Genomic DNA, 16,822 nt, shown 5'->3' with positions numbered 1-16,822 from the left:
GCTGAGATATAACTAGCTTCAGTCACTCAGTGTATTATTTATCAGTTCCATTTCAGGCTGACAAAAACCTGATTCATTAAAACTATGTTTCCATGGAGAAATTGCAATTGGAATTTTTTATTTACTTCTGCTAAGGAGGAAAGTAGAGATCCTTGTTGAAATAGCTGTAACAGTAACTACTTTGAGAGGCTGGTCTAGAACTGTAACTAATAGCTTTTTAAAAACAAGTTTCCAAGCTCTGTTTCCACCTGACACAAAGCACCTTCTTATGTTCCTTTTATCAATCCTTCATGTTCTTTTAATTTAACCTTTTGTTAAAAGTTGCTGGTTCAATCTACACATTGAAGTTAATTTTATACATAATATTTTTAATAATTTTAAACATGAAATTCTTGGAACCAGAGGTGTTTGTAATTTTGGATTTTTCCAGATATCGGAATATTTGCATATACATAATGAGTTATCTTGGAGGTGGGACACAAGTCTCAACACGAAATTCGCTTATGTTTCATATACACATTATACACATAGCCTGAAGTTAATTTTATACATAATATTTTTAATAATTTTGAGCATGAAACAGTTTGTGTATACTGAACCATCAGAAAATAGAAGCTTCATAATCTCAGCCATTCATGTGGACAGTTTTGGAGTACTTAGGAATTCCAAATAAGGGATACTCGACCTGTAGTATTAATTTTCTAGCTCTGTCTCAAGACTGGATGGTTGATCCATTGATATGGAATGATAAATCTAGTCTCGATTTTTACAACCATTCCTCCTACAGCTATTCTGGGTTGTCAGGCTGGGTTCCTGGCAGACGTTTAACACTAGAAGAGCTTCTTTATAACTCAGGACAGCTTTGGGATGAATAAATGTGCAGCAAATGAATCCAACAGCCATCCTTCCTCTGTCCCTTCTCCACTTTAAGTTACATGTGAATCATTAAAAAATCTTAGAACACTAGATTTTCCAGATTCTGTACAAGCCCCCTGACCACCAATCTTCTGTTATTTTAGGAAAGCAACAAAATGCAAAGTGGGTTATCATTTTAACTACATAAGGCACATGTGTTTTTAATATTACCACTTGCCCACTTGTCTTGTGGGGCCAACGTACACGATCATTTTATGCGATTGAACCTACATTTCACGACATGACAAACAGCAACTATCAATGGATTGCTTCATTCTGTAGAACCATTATTCTCTAGACACATTATCATGGATTGCTCTTCCTTATCACATCCCAACCTGCCTCCTTTTATTTGGCAGCAAACTGACATGATAGAAGAGAATGATCTATGATAGCAGATCCACCATGATAACAATTTGACACAATCAAGCAATAAAATGATAGCTGCAGTTTATCACACAGGGGGGGGAAAACCCACAATCACACAAAACAGATTGGGTAAATGAGGACTCCATTCTTTCCTAACAAAAAATACATTTCATTCTCAACAGCATCTTTCCAAGACCTTACTACTCATTTCTCCAATTCCCTTCTCCTTTCAGCCACAACAATCTACACACAATCAATTCATTTTCACATCTTTCTAGATGCAGAACGAGCTCCTCAATAATGTAACTAGGTTAAGCCATGAGAAATGAGCATCAAAGACTGTGTAACAGGAGGCTGACAGCATGCTGAATTACATGACATTTTCTTTTAGGAACGAGGAAGTGTGTTTTCATAATGGCAGTAAGACTGCAACTTGTTTAGAGGGTTCTTAAGGGCAGCTGGCCAGGAAGAATGGAAGTGCTGTAGGTCCTGACCATCTGTGCACCTGTAGCTTGACACAATAAAACACACTTGACCATTATGTTGTGCTAGTGTGGGAAGGGAAAAGGCCAGGGATCAACAGCATTGAACTTTAGGATCTAGAAGGCTTTTATGCAGCAGCTTCTGATTAGGAGCAGCTACTTGTATAGTAAGAATTTGGAAAATCTAAACATGAGGTTGAGGATGGATGCATCCAACAAAAATCAACTTCCCACCCTTCCTGCCAACAGCTGAATAGTTGAGTGTTTCCAGCAAAGGTGTTTTCTTAATAAAAAGGTCCCATGCATCCAATTGAACTTGCTATAATTTGACTAGATTAAGAAAGAGTTTGCTTATGCAATATGCTAATTCATTTATTATTTAAACGTATAAGCCACATTCCCCCTAACAAACTCACTATAGTCTATATGGCTCTTCTCCTTCAGATTTCATCATCACATGTGGGGCTAGACAATGTTTCTCAGCCTGACCTACCTTAATGCTATCTATTAAGTGTGATGTATTTTTAACTTTATTGTCTTTTTAAAATGATTAAATACTTTAATGGCATTTTAATATGACAATATATTTAACTGTGTTTTTAACTTTTTTGTGACAGTTTTGGGGTTTTACATGTTTTAGCATTTTAAGCCACCTTAGATCCTATGCCAGAGGAAAAGTGGGGTCTTAAATAAATAAATTAAACAGTTCAATGGGAACCTGAACCAGGTTTTGCCAAATCCCAGTTCAGCATTCTAACCTATACCACACTGGCTCTTTTATGCACCACACCGTAGGAATTTATTTTGTTGCTGTGTGCTTTCAAATCATTTCTGACTTATGGCAATCCTAAGGTGAACCTATCATGGTGTTTTGTAGGACTGAGAGTGTGTGATTTGCCCAAGGTCACCCAGAGGATTTCCATGACTAAGCAGGGAATCAAACCCCAATCTCCAAATCCTACACTCAAACCATTACACTACAGTGGATCATATACTGAGCCTTTTGATGCCTCTTCTGCTGTTTCCCTACAAGGTATTCCTTTTACAGCTTAGCAAAACCTGCTATCTTTTCTAATGCAATGAGTGGGAGTCTTGATATATTTTTAAATGATTATAGGGAACAGTTAAGCTCTAATTTGCTGAATTCCCCTTCCCCAGTGTCTTTGTGCTGAATGGAGATTGCCAGCAGTTTTACCATCTGGCCTCTTCTCTCCCTACCCACCATTGCTCTAAGAAGGGAAATAGGTAGGAGGAACCTTTGTCTGTCCTCCATCCTCAGCAATCCAGGAGTCTTACTTAGTGCATAATAAAGCAAACTGAATTTTATTTTAAGGGAGAGGGGGGAAAAGACATTCTATCAATCTTACAGGAGCGGGCCTCAAGGGAGGCACTAAAGTATCCATTAAGAAAGTGCGGGGAACCTCAGGGCCCAATAATCCTTCTGAAGCCTTATCCAATTCTGCCAGGGAGTCTCCTCTGATTCTCAGGTCAGCCAGGGCAATACTGTTGGGAATGAAGAAAGTCAGACTTCCAAGACAGTGTGCCTTTTCTGTCCAAATTAAAGAAGGATGGTAAAGCCTTCAGCGGAAGCTAGGAGAGGCTTCCCTGTATCTTACAGCTGATTTACAGATGAAGCAGTATCATGGAGTCATCCAGAGATTCATTAAAGACAGATTAACATCAAGAGTACTACAAGGGGTAGGGAGCAAAGAGAATACAGAATTTCAGTCCCTACGGCCCAACGCAGCCTGCAGCCCCCAACAGACACATATGCATTTATACTATGCTATGCTTATATATTTCAGAAGAAAATACTCCCCCTCCCCACACACATATGAACACACTTAAAATAAGCATGAAATGCTTGTTTTAAAGAAATTCTTTGGGTTTTCAGTATTTTTCTGCAGCAAATCATGAAAATCTGTTCAAAAATCAGTTCAAAGTCAGAGGTATTTTGGTTTGCTATTGGGGGGCTGCAAATTGTGGGGAGGAGGATTGGAGGAAAACTGGCCCCTGCACTCCAGACAGTTGCCCACCTGTTCCAAAACAAGCATTTCCTGCTTATTTTAAAGCATCTTCAGTGCTCTGCTGCCAAAATTTCTTGGTACAACTTCAGCAACATGTTTTTTTGGGGGGTGACAATCTGTGGGGGGCATGTGGTCCATGGCCTATGTGTTGCCAATCGCTAGTCTAAGTGGTATAATAATAACCTCTGAAACCTGCTATATTGCAGGATGCATAACCCTACCTAAATGACTAATCCAGGAAATTAGTCCACTTCTAAAGTTACATCATTATCCATCTCATTTAACAAATATCTCCACTCTGCTACTCTGACTCCCAAAAGGAGGCCAATTTTTCTTGATGAATTCTGGAAAGAGAATAAAGCTCTTCATAAGGAATTAAGAAGCTTGCTGAGAGTTCTTGAATCACACAGGCAAAACATAACTTTCCTCCTCTCCTAATGTTATTGAAGATTACATGATTTGCAGTCAGACAGATACTGTAAATACTTGACTATAAGTCAACTTCATGTATAAGTCGAGGGCAGGTTTTGGGGCCAAAATTATGGATCTAAAGGATGAAACAAAGGAAAATGATGCCAAAAAATTCCATCAGTTATGTATGTGCTCATATTAAAGGCCAGATGGATGAGTGAATGGAGTGGCGTTTTACCTATCATTAGGAGATGATACTTTTTAAAATAAGTGTTAAAGTACAGTACTTACATGGAGTTGACTCAGGTTTTTTGGGTCATTTTTGACTAAAATTTCTAGACTTATACATGAGTATATACAGTAAATGCCTCACCATACCTAAACGCAGAAAACAAAAATTGGTGCAACATACTGGAAAGTTTATTTTGACAACCTCTATTATCCTATAGAATAATGTCTCACTCTGTTTCTAAATATGTAGTTAGGGATCCAAAAGGAGGGATTAACAGGCTAAAGAAAAACCCCAAGGTTTGCAGAAATGCTATATTAATTTAAGACATGCAGTGGCATAGTAGGGAATCATAAGGAAGAAGGAAAAAATCAAAACAGCCCACTGATGTCTCAACATATATAAGTGTGTGTGTGCCTTCAAGCTGCTTGTTGACTTATGACTTTCACAGGATTTTCTTAATGCCCAGAGGTGATTTTCCCACTGTCTTCCTCTGTCTACAGAACCTGGTATTTATAGGTCTCCCATCCAAGTACTAAATAGGTTTAGCCCAGCTTAGCTTCCAAGATCAGACAGGATCCAGTGCCATTAGAGTATTACACATAAGAGAGCTGGTTAAATTAAAAAGTGGGTAAATGTCCCATGGCATCCTTCACAGATATATTGACTGTCAGTCATTTAGGGGACAAAAATTACCTCCCTACACCAATGAGGAATTGTGGAATACAAAATCTTTCAGGACATAGTTTGTCCACCCCTGAGTGTAAGTGTTGGCTTAGCACTACTGTGACGTGGTTTTAAATCCATACTGGACCACAAAGCTCATAGATACTGGTCACCCATTCCCAGCCTAACTAGAGGAGGTTTTTGTTTAAATGCTTTTATCTTCTTTAACTATTTATTGATTTTATTCCAGAATTGTTTACATTGTTTCTATTGTTTTATCTGTTTGCTGCCCTGAGAGCTCATGGTAAAAGGAAGAGATAAAAATATTTTAAACAAATGCACACCTACATGCCTCCTAGGGCTATTATGCAGATAAAAATGGGAGCAGGGAGACATCTATGTTGTCTAAAGGTCCTTGAAGGAAAGGTGTAGGACACAAATGTAACAAGTAAATTTACAGTGCTTTATAAATAAAGGTTAATAATAATAATAATAATAAGTAAATGAAAAATCCTATGAAAGCAAGCAAGGCACATTTTCATACTAGGAAGATCCAAGTAAACTAGCACAGTGTAAAAGTAGGCAACTTGTGTTCCCTCCAGATGTTACCGGGCTGCAGGTTCCATCATCCCTTACCATTAGCTATGAGGACAATATATGATGGGAATTATAATCCAACAACATTTAAACAGCCACACATTATCTGTTCATACTACAGAGTACTGTCTTGTCTTCTTTCAAAAGACTCTATTCCATTTTCTGTTATCCTCAGTCCATTCCCAGAAGAGAGTACTTTAGGCTACTTGTAGCCATCATGACTCAGTATCTATGTTTGCCATTTGAATGTGTGACTGGCTTCCCAAAGTCCTGCTCTGTTGCCTTCATGAAATGTGGAAGTAGTCTGAGGGATCTCCAAATCTATGTGGGGAAAGCAGACATTCTGGCAGGTTTTAGTGATCAAATGATGCTTTGAGTACAATTCTGGAAGCAGACTACATATCTGCCTCCAGAGGGTTAGTCTAGCTAAGTTCAGAGAGATTAATCACTTTGGCTCATTAGAAGGCTGGCTGCAAGGTGATAAACTGGCCAAAGCGACAATAACACACCAACAGCTTAGAATGTATGTTATTGCAAGGTAGCTGGAGCCAGTGAGGCATAGTGGTTTGAGCGCTGGAGTACAACTCTAGGATTTGATTCCTGCTTGGCCATGAAACCTACTGGGTGACTTTAGGCAAGTCATATGCTCTCAGCTTCAGGGGAGGACAATGGCAAACTTCCTCATAACAAATCCTGCCATGAAAACTCCATGACAGATTCACCTTAGGGTCACCCTAAATCAGAAATGACTTGAAGGGACATAACACACGCACACAGCTGGTGACATCTATGTCAATGGAGCAGCAGTTGTGCCCAGTTTTTCATCTGCAGTCTAAACGAACTCTCCAGGGTGCTGAATTGCACCACAAAATTACTTCAGCACATTGGTTAGCTCCTTCACACTCTGGAGTAGATGGGAGCCACCAGATGTCTTGAAGTGAATGGTTTCTCCTCCACAGAAAACTTCGAAAGAGACTTTACAGGACCAATATATGAGTCTCGGGTTTTTCAGAAAACAAAACAACAACACTAAAATCCCAATTTCCCCCCCTGCCAAACACTGAATGGGATCCGCTGTTGTTGGGAGACAGCAGTACTGTAAGTATAAAGCCAAAAATACTTCCAAGTCTCTAGTGACATGACTAGAACACAGATTCCTTTGTGTTACATGATATTCACAATGTTTTACTACTGAACATTTTAAAATGCACCAGTGGGCTGTTCACACCTACACTCTCTCCCACGTGAGCTCACTGGAAGAGGCTGGAGGCTGCCAGGCAAACAGCTGAGCAACGTTCACATAGAGACACGATTTTTGAAAACTGGCACCTCAAAATGAGAACTGTCTGTGCAGTTGACACAATGGCAACTCTCCACCCCCTAAAAAGTGTAACAAAACCCACCATCACCCAGTATGCAACGTGGGTGGGGCCTTGTATATAAATCTTGGTCGATCTGTCTGGAAAGATGAAACCCTTTACTGTGAAATTACAATGCCTAATTCCCAGCCCATGAAGGAATGCTTATCACTGTTGATTTAGTATCTTTCTGAGACTTGTGAAACAGCCACATCTAGACATCAAATGTGGGATAAGGACAAAGAAAGAGTCTAACATGAATATTGGGGAAAGATTCAAGGTGGTTTATTCTATCTCTGGATTCAAATGACATCTATCAGTCTACAAATGAATATCCCATCATTCCAGCGCATGTGTATCACACAGAGTAATTCAAAACAATATTAAACCACAATCAGTAGCATAACAGAATGAGGGATGCATAGAGTTAAATCACTGAGACATAAGGTGCATCTACACTGTAGAAATGATGCATGTTGACACCACTTTAAGTGTTGTAGTTCCATTGTATGTAATTCTGGGAGTTGTTTAACAAGGCCTAGCTTGCTCTGCCAAAGAGTGCTGGTCCCAGGATTCTGTATGATGGAGCCATGGCATTTAAAGTGATGTCAAAGTGTGTTATTTCTACAGTACAGATATAACCCTCTCTTAAAGCAAGGGTAAGGATGCCATCTGCTGAACCATCTGCTGGATATAGGCTTCCCTATTCTTTCTGAACTTCCTTTGACTACCATTGGACAGACAGCCACCTAAGATAGCAGCTCTATGGAGTCATATATGTTCTGTTCAAGAACCAGCTGGTGTAGTGGTTTCAGCGTTGGACAATGACTCTGGATACCAGAGTTCATACCTGCTCAGCCATGGAAACCTACTGGGTGCTCTTAGACAAGTCACACTCTCTCAGCCTGTGAGAAAGGCAAAAACAAACCCATCTGAACAAATCTTGCCAAGAAAACCCCATGACAGGTTCCCCTTAGGGTGGCCAGTCAGAAATGTCAGAAATGACCTGAAGGCACACAACAATAATGCTCTGTTCAACAGTTACGTAGCATGCATTTGTGAAAGCAGGAGAGCCCATAGACCTGCTCCCTTTTGTCATTGCTTTACTCTCCCGGAAAGCAAAGTGTCTGAAAAGGAGAGGTTTCTGTTTGCATGGAGGTTTTCTACTTTAGCAAGAACCCCCATTCTCTAGGTTTCTTAGTCATAGAAATATATCCTCCTTAGGTGCATAATTTTCCATGTGAGGAAATCAGTGATAGAGAGGAAATCTAGTACTTCCTTGCTCCAGTGGAATGACATAAAATTTCCAAAAATTATGAAATAATGAAAAAATGTTTTTTTAAAATAAAAAAAATCACATGGCAAAGGAAGTGATATTAGCAGTCAGCATGGTGTAGTGGTTTGAGCATAAGACTATGGCTGTGGAGATTGATTCCCCCCTCAGCCATGGAAACCCACTGGGTGGCCTTGGGCACATCACACACTCTCAGCCCTAGAAAATAAATCATCATCCTAGGGCCATCATAAATAGTATAGGACTTGAAGGTACACAACAGCATCTTTTACAAAGTATTATGCTCCATTTTGTTTGGCATAAAATTATCATGTTTGGTATGTGAAACCTACACTTTACTCAGACAATAACTGCAAGCTGGATTTCCTTTTTAAATTATTGTATTTTATTTGGTTATAAATAGAGCTGCTTGAACCATAAAGAACTTTTTGGTCTTGCCAGTTGTTTAAGAGGAGGCAAAGAAGAAGAAGAAGAAGAAGAAGAAGAAGAAGAAGAAGAAGTAATAAACACAAAATAAAGCATCAATGCAAATAAAATTGAGATTTTTCTTCTTCTCTACTGTCAAGTAGACATAGTATACCCATTCTCATAAAAAGAACTATTAAAAGGAAACCAAGACTAGGAATTGCAGTGATCTCATGCTGCACAGGATTTTACATAAAAATCATTAAGAAAAAACGGGAGGAGGGGTGAATTTCTCTGTTTTTCTCTAAATGTTTCTGTTTTTCTTTTTCTGGGCCTTCACATCTCTACTCTCATATTTCAGAAAGACGGGAGAGTAACAGAGTTAAGAAGGTGGCCAATTATTTATTATGATTTTTTTATTTTTCATTTTTGGCCAGACACAGTCATTTTTGAAGCTGACCAAATGAAATCATAATGTCTGGACAAAAATGAAAAAAAAAATACATTTAAATAATCAGCCAGGCTGAGCACGTGGCTGAATTTTTTGTCTGTCATGACACTTTGGTCCCATTTATTTCAATGGATAAACTCTATGATTAAATGAGAGCCAGCGTGGTGTGGTGGTTTGAGCACTGGAGATCAGGGTTCAATTCCATGCTTGAGCAGAGCACTTGGTGACCTTGGGCATGTCACATTCTCTCAGCCTCAGGGTACGGCAATGGCAAACCTCTTCTGAAGAAATTTGCCAAGAAAACCCTATGTTAAGTTCACCTTAGGGTCACCATAAGTCAAAAAAAGAGGCATGCATCAATAACAACAACAAAACTATGATTGAACCTGTATGCAATCCATTATATTTTTACTGCTGGGAGTAGTGAGAAGGCCTAAATATCCTAAAGGCACCAAATCTCATTTGATCTTGGAAGCTAAGTAAGGCCCACATTAGTTATATTTGGTTGGAAGACTGCCAACAGGCTCTATTTCAGAGGAAAGAAGTAGCAAAATCACCTCTGAGTATTCCTTGTCTAAGAAAACCCTATAAAATTCATGGGGTCACCATAAGTTGACAGGCAACTTGAAGGCACATACACACACAATAGAGACTAGTAGTACTTGTGCCTCATATGCCAAAACAAATTTGTCAGCCTTGATATGGGGTCGGGGGGGGGGGCACTTGTTTTACTTTGCTCCAAGCTTCGCAGTAGCTGAGGAGCACATTTTCTCAGCAAAAAATATCATTCTGAGCTATGCCTATTGTAGTGAAAAGTATATTTAGGCAAACTAGTCTTTAAGTGCTTAGTTGAGAGACAATGAATGATAGAAAATGCTGCAGTATTTTGAAGCAAAAGAACAGAAAAACAATTTAACGGAAGTTCTACTTGCAATATAATACAAAATATTTATTCTGTGTACTTAGATTATTAGTTATGTATTTTGTATTACTGTGTTATGCATATACTACTGTATATCTAACTGTTTATAATATAGTTTTTTGTGGTTTTTTCGGGCTATGTGACCATATTCTAGAAGAGTTTCATCCTGATGTTTCGCCAGCATCTGTGGCTGGCATCTTCAGAAACAATCAGGAATAAACTCTTCTAGAACATGGCCACATACCCTGAAAAACCCACAAAAAACTATGGATACCAGCCATGAACACCTTTGACTTCACATTGTTTACAATATATCCACATGGTATGTATATACACCTTCATCTACCTATCTGTCTAGTTCATCTATCTAATTTCACACCTGCATATATTTGCACCACCATCCAGTTTTTGTAGACCCTCAACCAGCTGTATTTATAGATTCTCTTTGAGGTTGTGGCTAGCCAAGTTGTACTTCAGCACTTACCACTATGTAACTGACCACAGTGCAACACAGAGAATAATGCACTCAGTCAAAATACAGAGGTAGCGACCACACACTCCAAAACAGCCTTTAAACAAACACACCGTGAGCAAAAAAACAAACACCAAAACAGAAACATCCAGACAGAAGCCATTCATATTTCACAAGGAAAAGGTGTGGACCAATATTGGTGCTGCACCTAAGAGGGCACTGCTTTGTCAGGTTCTGTCCTGTTTTATGATTTTGTGCAAAAGTTTATGAAATTCCTTAATACTTTTTGTGACATGCTACACATGAAGTCCATAGCAGAAATCCTTACTTCCATTTCTGTTTTACACTGCTTTTCTCTGACAAACAGACAGAAACGAAGAGGGAGTTCCTCCCCTTGTTGCAGCAAGTGTCTGTATCTGAGAAAATAGGTCACCTTTATTCTCTGGATTCAAACACTGCTACGTCACATTATTTTATGCCAGCATCTTCAAAACAAGAAGAAAATGTGAACCTTTCTGAATCTCCATCCAACACTTCTAAGGGAGGTTTGCTACCAAATCACAACCACCCTGTGAGGGAGATTTTCAACATAGTTATGTATAACAGTTATTTATTAAAGCATCATCTCAGACAGGAGAAGGTGAAAGTATATTTTCAGTTAGTGGCACATATTCTAAGTTACAAAGGCAAAGCAGGTGGGGATGTAAAGGAAACTCACCCATTTTCTAATTCTGAACAAGAAGGCATATCTCTATACATTAAACAAGAAAGGATGTCTCAGCCTATCAGGAAAATGATCAACCACTACAAGACATTTTAGTATTTGAGGACCCTCTTTCATGGATAATGGTTGCACACACAAAAAGCTTGCTTTTGTAGGAAAATAAGGTATTTTGAGCAGAAATACCATATACAACTTATTGGGTGCAGAAAAATGCTACACACATGCACACACACAAGCTCTTGTAATCTCAACTGGCAAGGAAGAACTTTTGCCAATTCTTTGTTCTTGTGTGCAAGAATGAAAACAGTGAAGATTTACATACCAGCGATAGTCAAAATATACTTCCAAGACATTCTTCTTCCACACACCTTTGTTATTAATTTGTTTTTATATCCCTTTTGTCCTCCAGTGCATTTATCTCTATGCCTCTTGTGTTTTCCAGCTTGTCATCACAACAACAATCCTGTGAGGCTGTTCAGGATAAGAGGAATGTCCCAGTCTTGCATATTAACACTATTGCTATGAATAGAGAACCACCATTGTGACGAGCCATAGAATATTGCATTGCAATAATATTTCCAAGAAGATTTAAGTTCTATAATTGTTTTCCAGTTTATTTTTTGGTTTACTCCTGACTGCATTCCTGTTGCAGTAATTTTACTATTGCACAGAATGCCTACAATGCCTCAGATAGTCTTGTTCCATCTACAGTTGCCATTGCTACTAATGAACCATGGAGGAGAGGAGGAAGGGATCAACCCCACACGCTCTTTTTCTAACTCACAAAACAATACAGAAAATGCTTTACTAACTGAACTATTTCACTTTGAAATGACATGCGTATACACCTCAAATCTATCAACTGTTCATGCTACTTCTCTACTGTTGCTTGGATGACCCTAGAGAGGGTCTGAAGACTGATTTACACAGTACATTTTGTAGGAGTCCTGTGAAGCTAAAATATTTCACTCCAAAAAGGTAAAGCATGAACAATCAATACAGACAAAGCTGTGTTCTCAAACGCATCTATCATCCACATGAAATGCCATGACTGGTTTTCCATCAAACATGCTTCTAGAAACAAACTTAGGTTTGCTCCTGTGAGAACAGGCCCTCATTCAATCAGAACTGAAGTGAAAATGAGGAACTCACGATGATAAAATGTTTGTGGGGATTTAATCAGATCCAAAAGTTAACCTAAAAACTGTTTCCAATAGCCATGAAGAATTAAGAGAACATCATTCTTTCAGCACTAAGTATCTGTGATCAGCTCTATTTCAACTGAACAAATTCCAGGTCAGAGGACAAACTTGCCAGTCTAGCATTCACTGTAATATCACTCATTACAGAAATTATGTCCTGATGCTTAGGCAACCACAACTTGCTTTCTAGAGGATGCTTTTTACCATCCACAGGAGATCATAAAATGCAAAGAAGAGTCATTCAGCAACACAGCGTTCCTGTTAGTATATCTCAAAAGAGAGGGGGGGGGGGGGAATATGTCATTTGAAAATATTCCATAAAATATACAAAGAGACCCCGTATATCAAGCAGAACAGCCTCTTCAAGCTGGAATTACAGATTTGTTGTACTACAACTCCCCGACTCCCCAACAAACATGACCAATGGGCCTGGCTGGCCAGGGGTGGTGGGAGTTTTAGTCTGACAAATGGGAAGGGCACCAGGGATGCTTTCACACACAACCAAAGTATAGCACTATGATTCCACTTTAACTATCAGGTTTGCAATTAAGGGAGGGATATTTACAACGATCAACCAGTGAGCTGTGGTGTCTACCCAAACTACAAATTCCACGATTCCACATGGCAGCTAAGGAGCATGCAAGATGCTATTATAGCATAGTGCGAGAGGCCCCTCTCGCTGCATTACATACATTGAACAGCATCCACCAAAGCTGCCTGTCTTACTGAGGATGCGATTACCAACAGACTTCTCAGCCATGAATGCCTTTTCAATGCTCCTCAATGCCCTGAACTTCACCTTGGCTGGCTGGAGCACAAGCCTTGCCAAAACCAATGGAAAGACCAAGAAACCTCAGCCCTTCTCCGATCCATCTCTGAGGGAGGCCAGTCTTCATCTAAAGGCTGCGACACAAGGCAGAGTATCTTTAGCAAACCTTTCATTGCAGTTCCATCTGAAAACAGCCTTAGTGTCAATGAATGCAACACGCCCACTCACAAGGGCCGGAGTGCCAAACAGCGCTGAGTGGCATGTGCTCCCCCAAGACACCCAGCTCCAGAAACAAAGATGCCACAAAACTTTTCTGAGATCCCATGCATTTGTAGACCTGTCTGTTTTCAGGGTTCTTTGACACTTCTCCCATTTCTGCCCCGTTCCGTGTTAAATCATCATTTTAATCTCCGGGGCATCCCTCTTGCTCTGAAAGGTCCAATTGCACACACAAAGAAAGCCATAAGCAAAGCCTCCAAGCATCCAGGGACACAATCTCTCTCATCCAGGCAAGAAGAAGGCAGAGAGTAACCGGGCAAGGCAGCATGTCCCTCACATACAAAGGGGGAAAAGCATGGTGCCACCTCAATGCAGCACTGAGACAGTGGCACACATTTGGAAATAAAAAATCATTACAAACCAGTCAAGGTGTCCATGCTCTGCAATGCACACACACAACCCCATATACAGCCCCCCTGGTCAACCATGAGGAGGAAAAAAAAAACACAAGAATAGGAAAAGACCTATGTCACCCCACCTGAAGAAAAAAAGGCAATCATCACCAAAAAGAGAGAAAGACACCTGTCTTCCCCGCTTGACATGCCTAGAGCCCAGCAAGTGCCCTCTTGGGGTGACCCACTTGTGTCCCTTTCAGGAGGGCTGGAGGGGGAAAAAGTTTCCTGGTGGGACTCTAAATAAATAAATAAATAAATAAATAAATAAAAATAAGTTTCTTGTTGGGACTCAAAATAAATTTTTATAAATGAAAAATAAAAATTAAAAAAAAAGGTTTCCTGGTGAGACTCAAAAAAAAAATTAAAAAAAAATAGAAACAAAAAAATAAAAATAAGTTTCTTGGTGGGACTCAAAATAATTTTTTAAAATATTAAAAATAAAAAATAGAAAAGGTTTCCTGGTGAGGCTCAAAATAAATTAAAAAAATAAAAATAAATTTCCTGGTGGGACTCAAAATAAATTAAAAAAAATAAAAAAAATAAAAAAGTTTCCTGGTGGGATTCAAAATAAATAAATAAATAAATAAATGTCATATTTATGGAATTTTTTTTTTAAATAATCTATGAGCCGCCTTGGGTGCCTTCTGGGAGAAAGGCGGAAATGAGATGCAGGAATAATATATATATATATATATATATCCAGAGACACAACCCAAACCTTGCTGGGAATGAATGGCCATGCGGGCATCTCCAGTTGCAGTCCCTTTGCACCTCCTATCCTCTCAGTCCCAAACCTTGAGAGGTTCAGGAAGCAACGCCCCCCCCCCCCCAAAAAAAAAATAGGTCCCTCTAAAATCCCTCTAAAGAAAAGGAGATTGTCCTTTGCCTCACCTCTCCCTCCTCTTGCTGCTGCTGCTGCTGCTGCCTTCCTCCGCTCTCCAGGCTAAGAGCAGCCCCATCCACTGCCGCCGGGAGACATCCAATGCATGGTGGGGAGATGTATGTATAGAGAGAGAGGATGAGAGGAGGACGAAACCAGGAGGGATTGAGGGGGGGGGGGCGCAGGGAAGGGGCTTAGGAGCTTGGCCTTGGCTCGCTGAGGGGAGAGTCCGGTCCCCCCCCTCTGCGGACCCCGCTTCCCCTCGACCCAGCCGGGTCCGGCGCTGGAAGAGCAGTGATGACTGAGCCAGTAGCTGAGGAAGGGGATGCGGAACGCAGAGCAGGAGGAGGAGGGGACAGAGTGCGCAGGCGCAAGGCAAGCAGGCAGGGGACCAGGCACGGCACGAGGGGCCAGGGCTCTGCCTGGGATGCTGCTGCTGCTGCTGGTGGTGGTACTACTACTGCAAGGGGGCTGCCCTATACGGGGAAGGGGTGGGGCCTGGAGGGAGGGAGGGAGGGAGGGAGGGAGGAGGGGGTCTTTGCGACGTCTTCCTCAGCAATGGCATTACTTGCCCATAGGGAGACATTGGGGGATACTTGCCCATAGGGAAACATAGGAAACCTCTCCAGTGTTGCCCTATGGACAAGTATTTCCCAATGATTCTCTATGGGCAAGTATGGTTTCTCTATGGGCAAATGTTCTCTAATGTTTCACTATGGGCAAGTATTCTCCAATTATTCTCTATGGGCAAGTATTCTCCAATGACTCTCTATGGGCAAGTATGGTTTCTATGGGCAAGTACAGTATTCTCTAATGTGTCTCTATGGGCAAGTATGGTTTCCCTATGGCAAGTATTCCCCAATAATTCTCTGTGGGCAAGCATTCTTCAGTGTTTCCCTATCAGCAAGTATGGTTTCCCTATGGGCAAGTATTCTCCAATGTTTCTCTGGGCAAGTATTCCCCAATGTTTCTCTATGGGCAAGTATGGTTTCCCTATGGGCAAGTATTCTCCAATGTTTCTCTGGGCAAGTATTCTCCAATGTTTCTCTGGGCAAGTATTTCCCAATGTTTCTCTATGGGCAAGTATGATTTCTCTATGGGCAAGTATTCCCCAATGTTTCTCTATGGGCAAGTATGGTTTCCCTATGGGCAAGTATTCCCCAATGTTTCTCTATGGGCAAGTATGATTTCTCTATGGGCAAGTATTCCCCAATGTTTCTCTATGGGCAAGTATGGTTTCCCTATGGGCAAGTATTCCCCAATGTTTCTCTATGGGCAAGTATGGTTTCCCTATGGGCAAGTATTCACCACTGTTTCTCTATGGGCAAGTATTCCCCAATGTTTCTCTATGGGCAAGTATGGTTTTCCTATGGGCAAGTATTCCCCAGTGTTTCTCTATGGGCAAGTATTCCCCAATGTTTCTCTATGGGCAAGTATGGTTTCCCTATGGGCAAGTATTCCCCACTGTTTCTCTATGGGCAAGTATTCCCCAATGTTTCTTTATGGGCAAGTATGGTTTTCCTATGGGCAAGTATTCCCCAGTGTTTCTCTATGGGCAAGTATTCCCCAATGTTTCTCTATGGGCAAGTATGGTTTCCCTATGGGCAAGTATTCCCCACTGTTTCTCTATGGGCAAGTATTCCCCAATGTTTCTCTATGGGCAAGTATGGTTTCCCTATGGGCAAGTATTCCCCAATGTTTCTCTATGGGCAAGTATGATTTCTCTATGGGCAAGTATTCCCCAATGTTTCTCTATGGGCAAGTATGGTTTTCCTATGGGCAAGTATTCCCCAGTGTTTCTCTATGGGCAAGTATTCCCCAATGTTTCTCTATGGGCAAGTATTCCCCAATGTTTCTCTATGGGCAAGTATGGTTTTCCTATGGGCAAGTATTCCCCAGTGTTTCTCTATGGGCAAGTATTCCCCAATGTTTCTCTATGGGCAAGTATTCCCCAATGTTTCTCTATGGGCAAGTA

The 16,822-nt window shown here is 40.5% G+C and overlaps 1 protein-coding gene across 5 annotated transcripts in view; it reads right to left on the bottom strand.

The window, feature by feature from the left end:
• The window catches only part of LOC149323228 (phospholipid phosphatase-related protein type 1), a 150,033-nt gene extending 134,863 nt beyond the window's left edge, over nt 1-15,170 (bottom strand). For 4 of the 5 annotated variants that reach the window (XM_089488600.1, XM_089488599.1, XM_089488603.1 and 1 more), the window contains exon 1: nt 14,859-15,170. The gene's annotated coding sequence lies outside the window, so the exon portion shown is untranslated. Of the gene's footprint in view, nt 1-13,323; nt 13,380-14,858 lie in introns of those variants that run through there. The other variant, XM_089488601.1, reaches the window with a different exon arrangement.
• Nucleotides 15,171-16,822: the final 1,652 nt, after the last annotated feature.

The sequence above is a fragment of the Sceloporus occidentalis genome, unplaced genomic scaffold (genome assembly GCF_023333645.1).
Source record: "Sceloporus occidentalis isolate IW3139 unplaced genomic scaffold, rSceOcc1.0.p SCAF_1, whole genome shotgun sequence".
NCBI lineage: Eukaryota > Metazoa > Chordata > Lepidosauria > Squamata > Phrynosomatidae > Sceloporus > Sceloporus occidentalis.
Note: the sequence above shows the minus strand (reverse complement) of the source record. Positions and strands in the feature narration are given on the sequence as shown.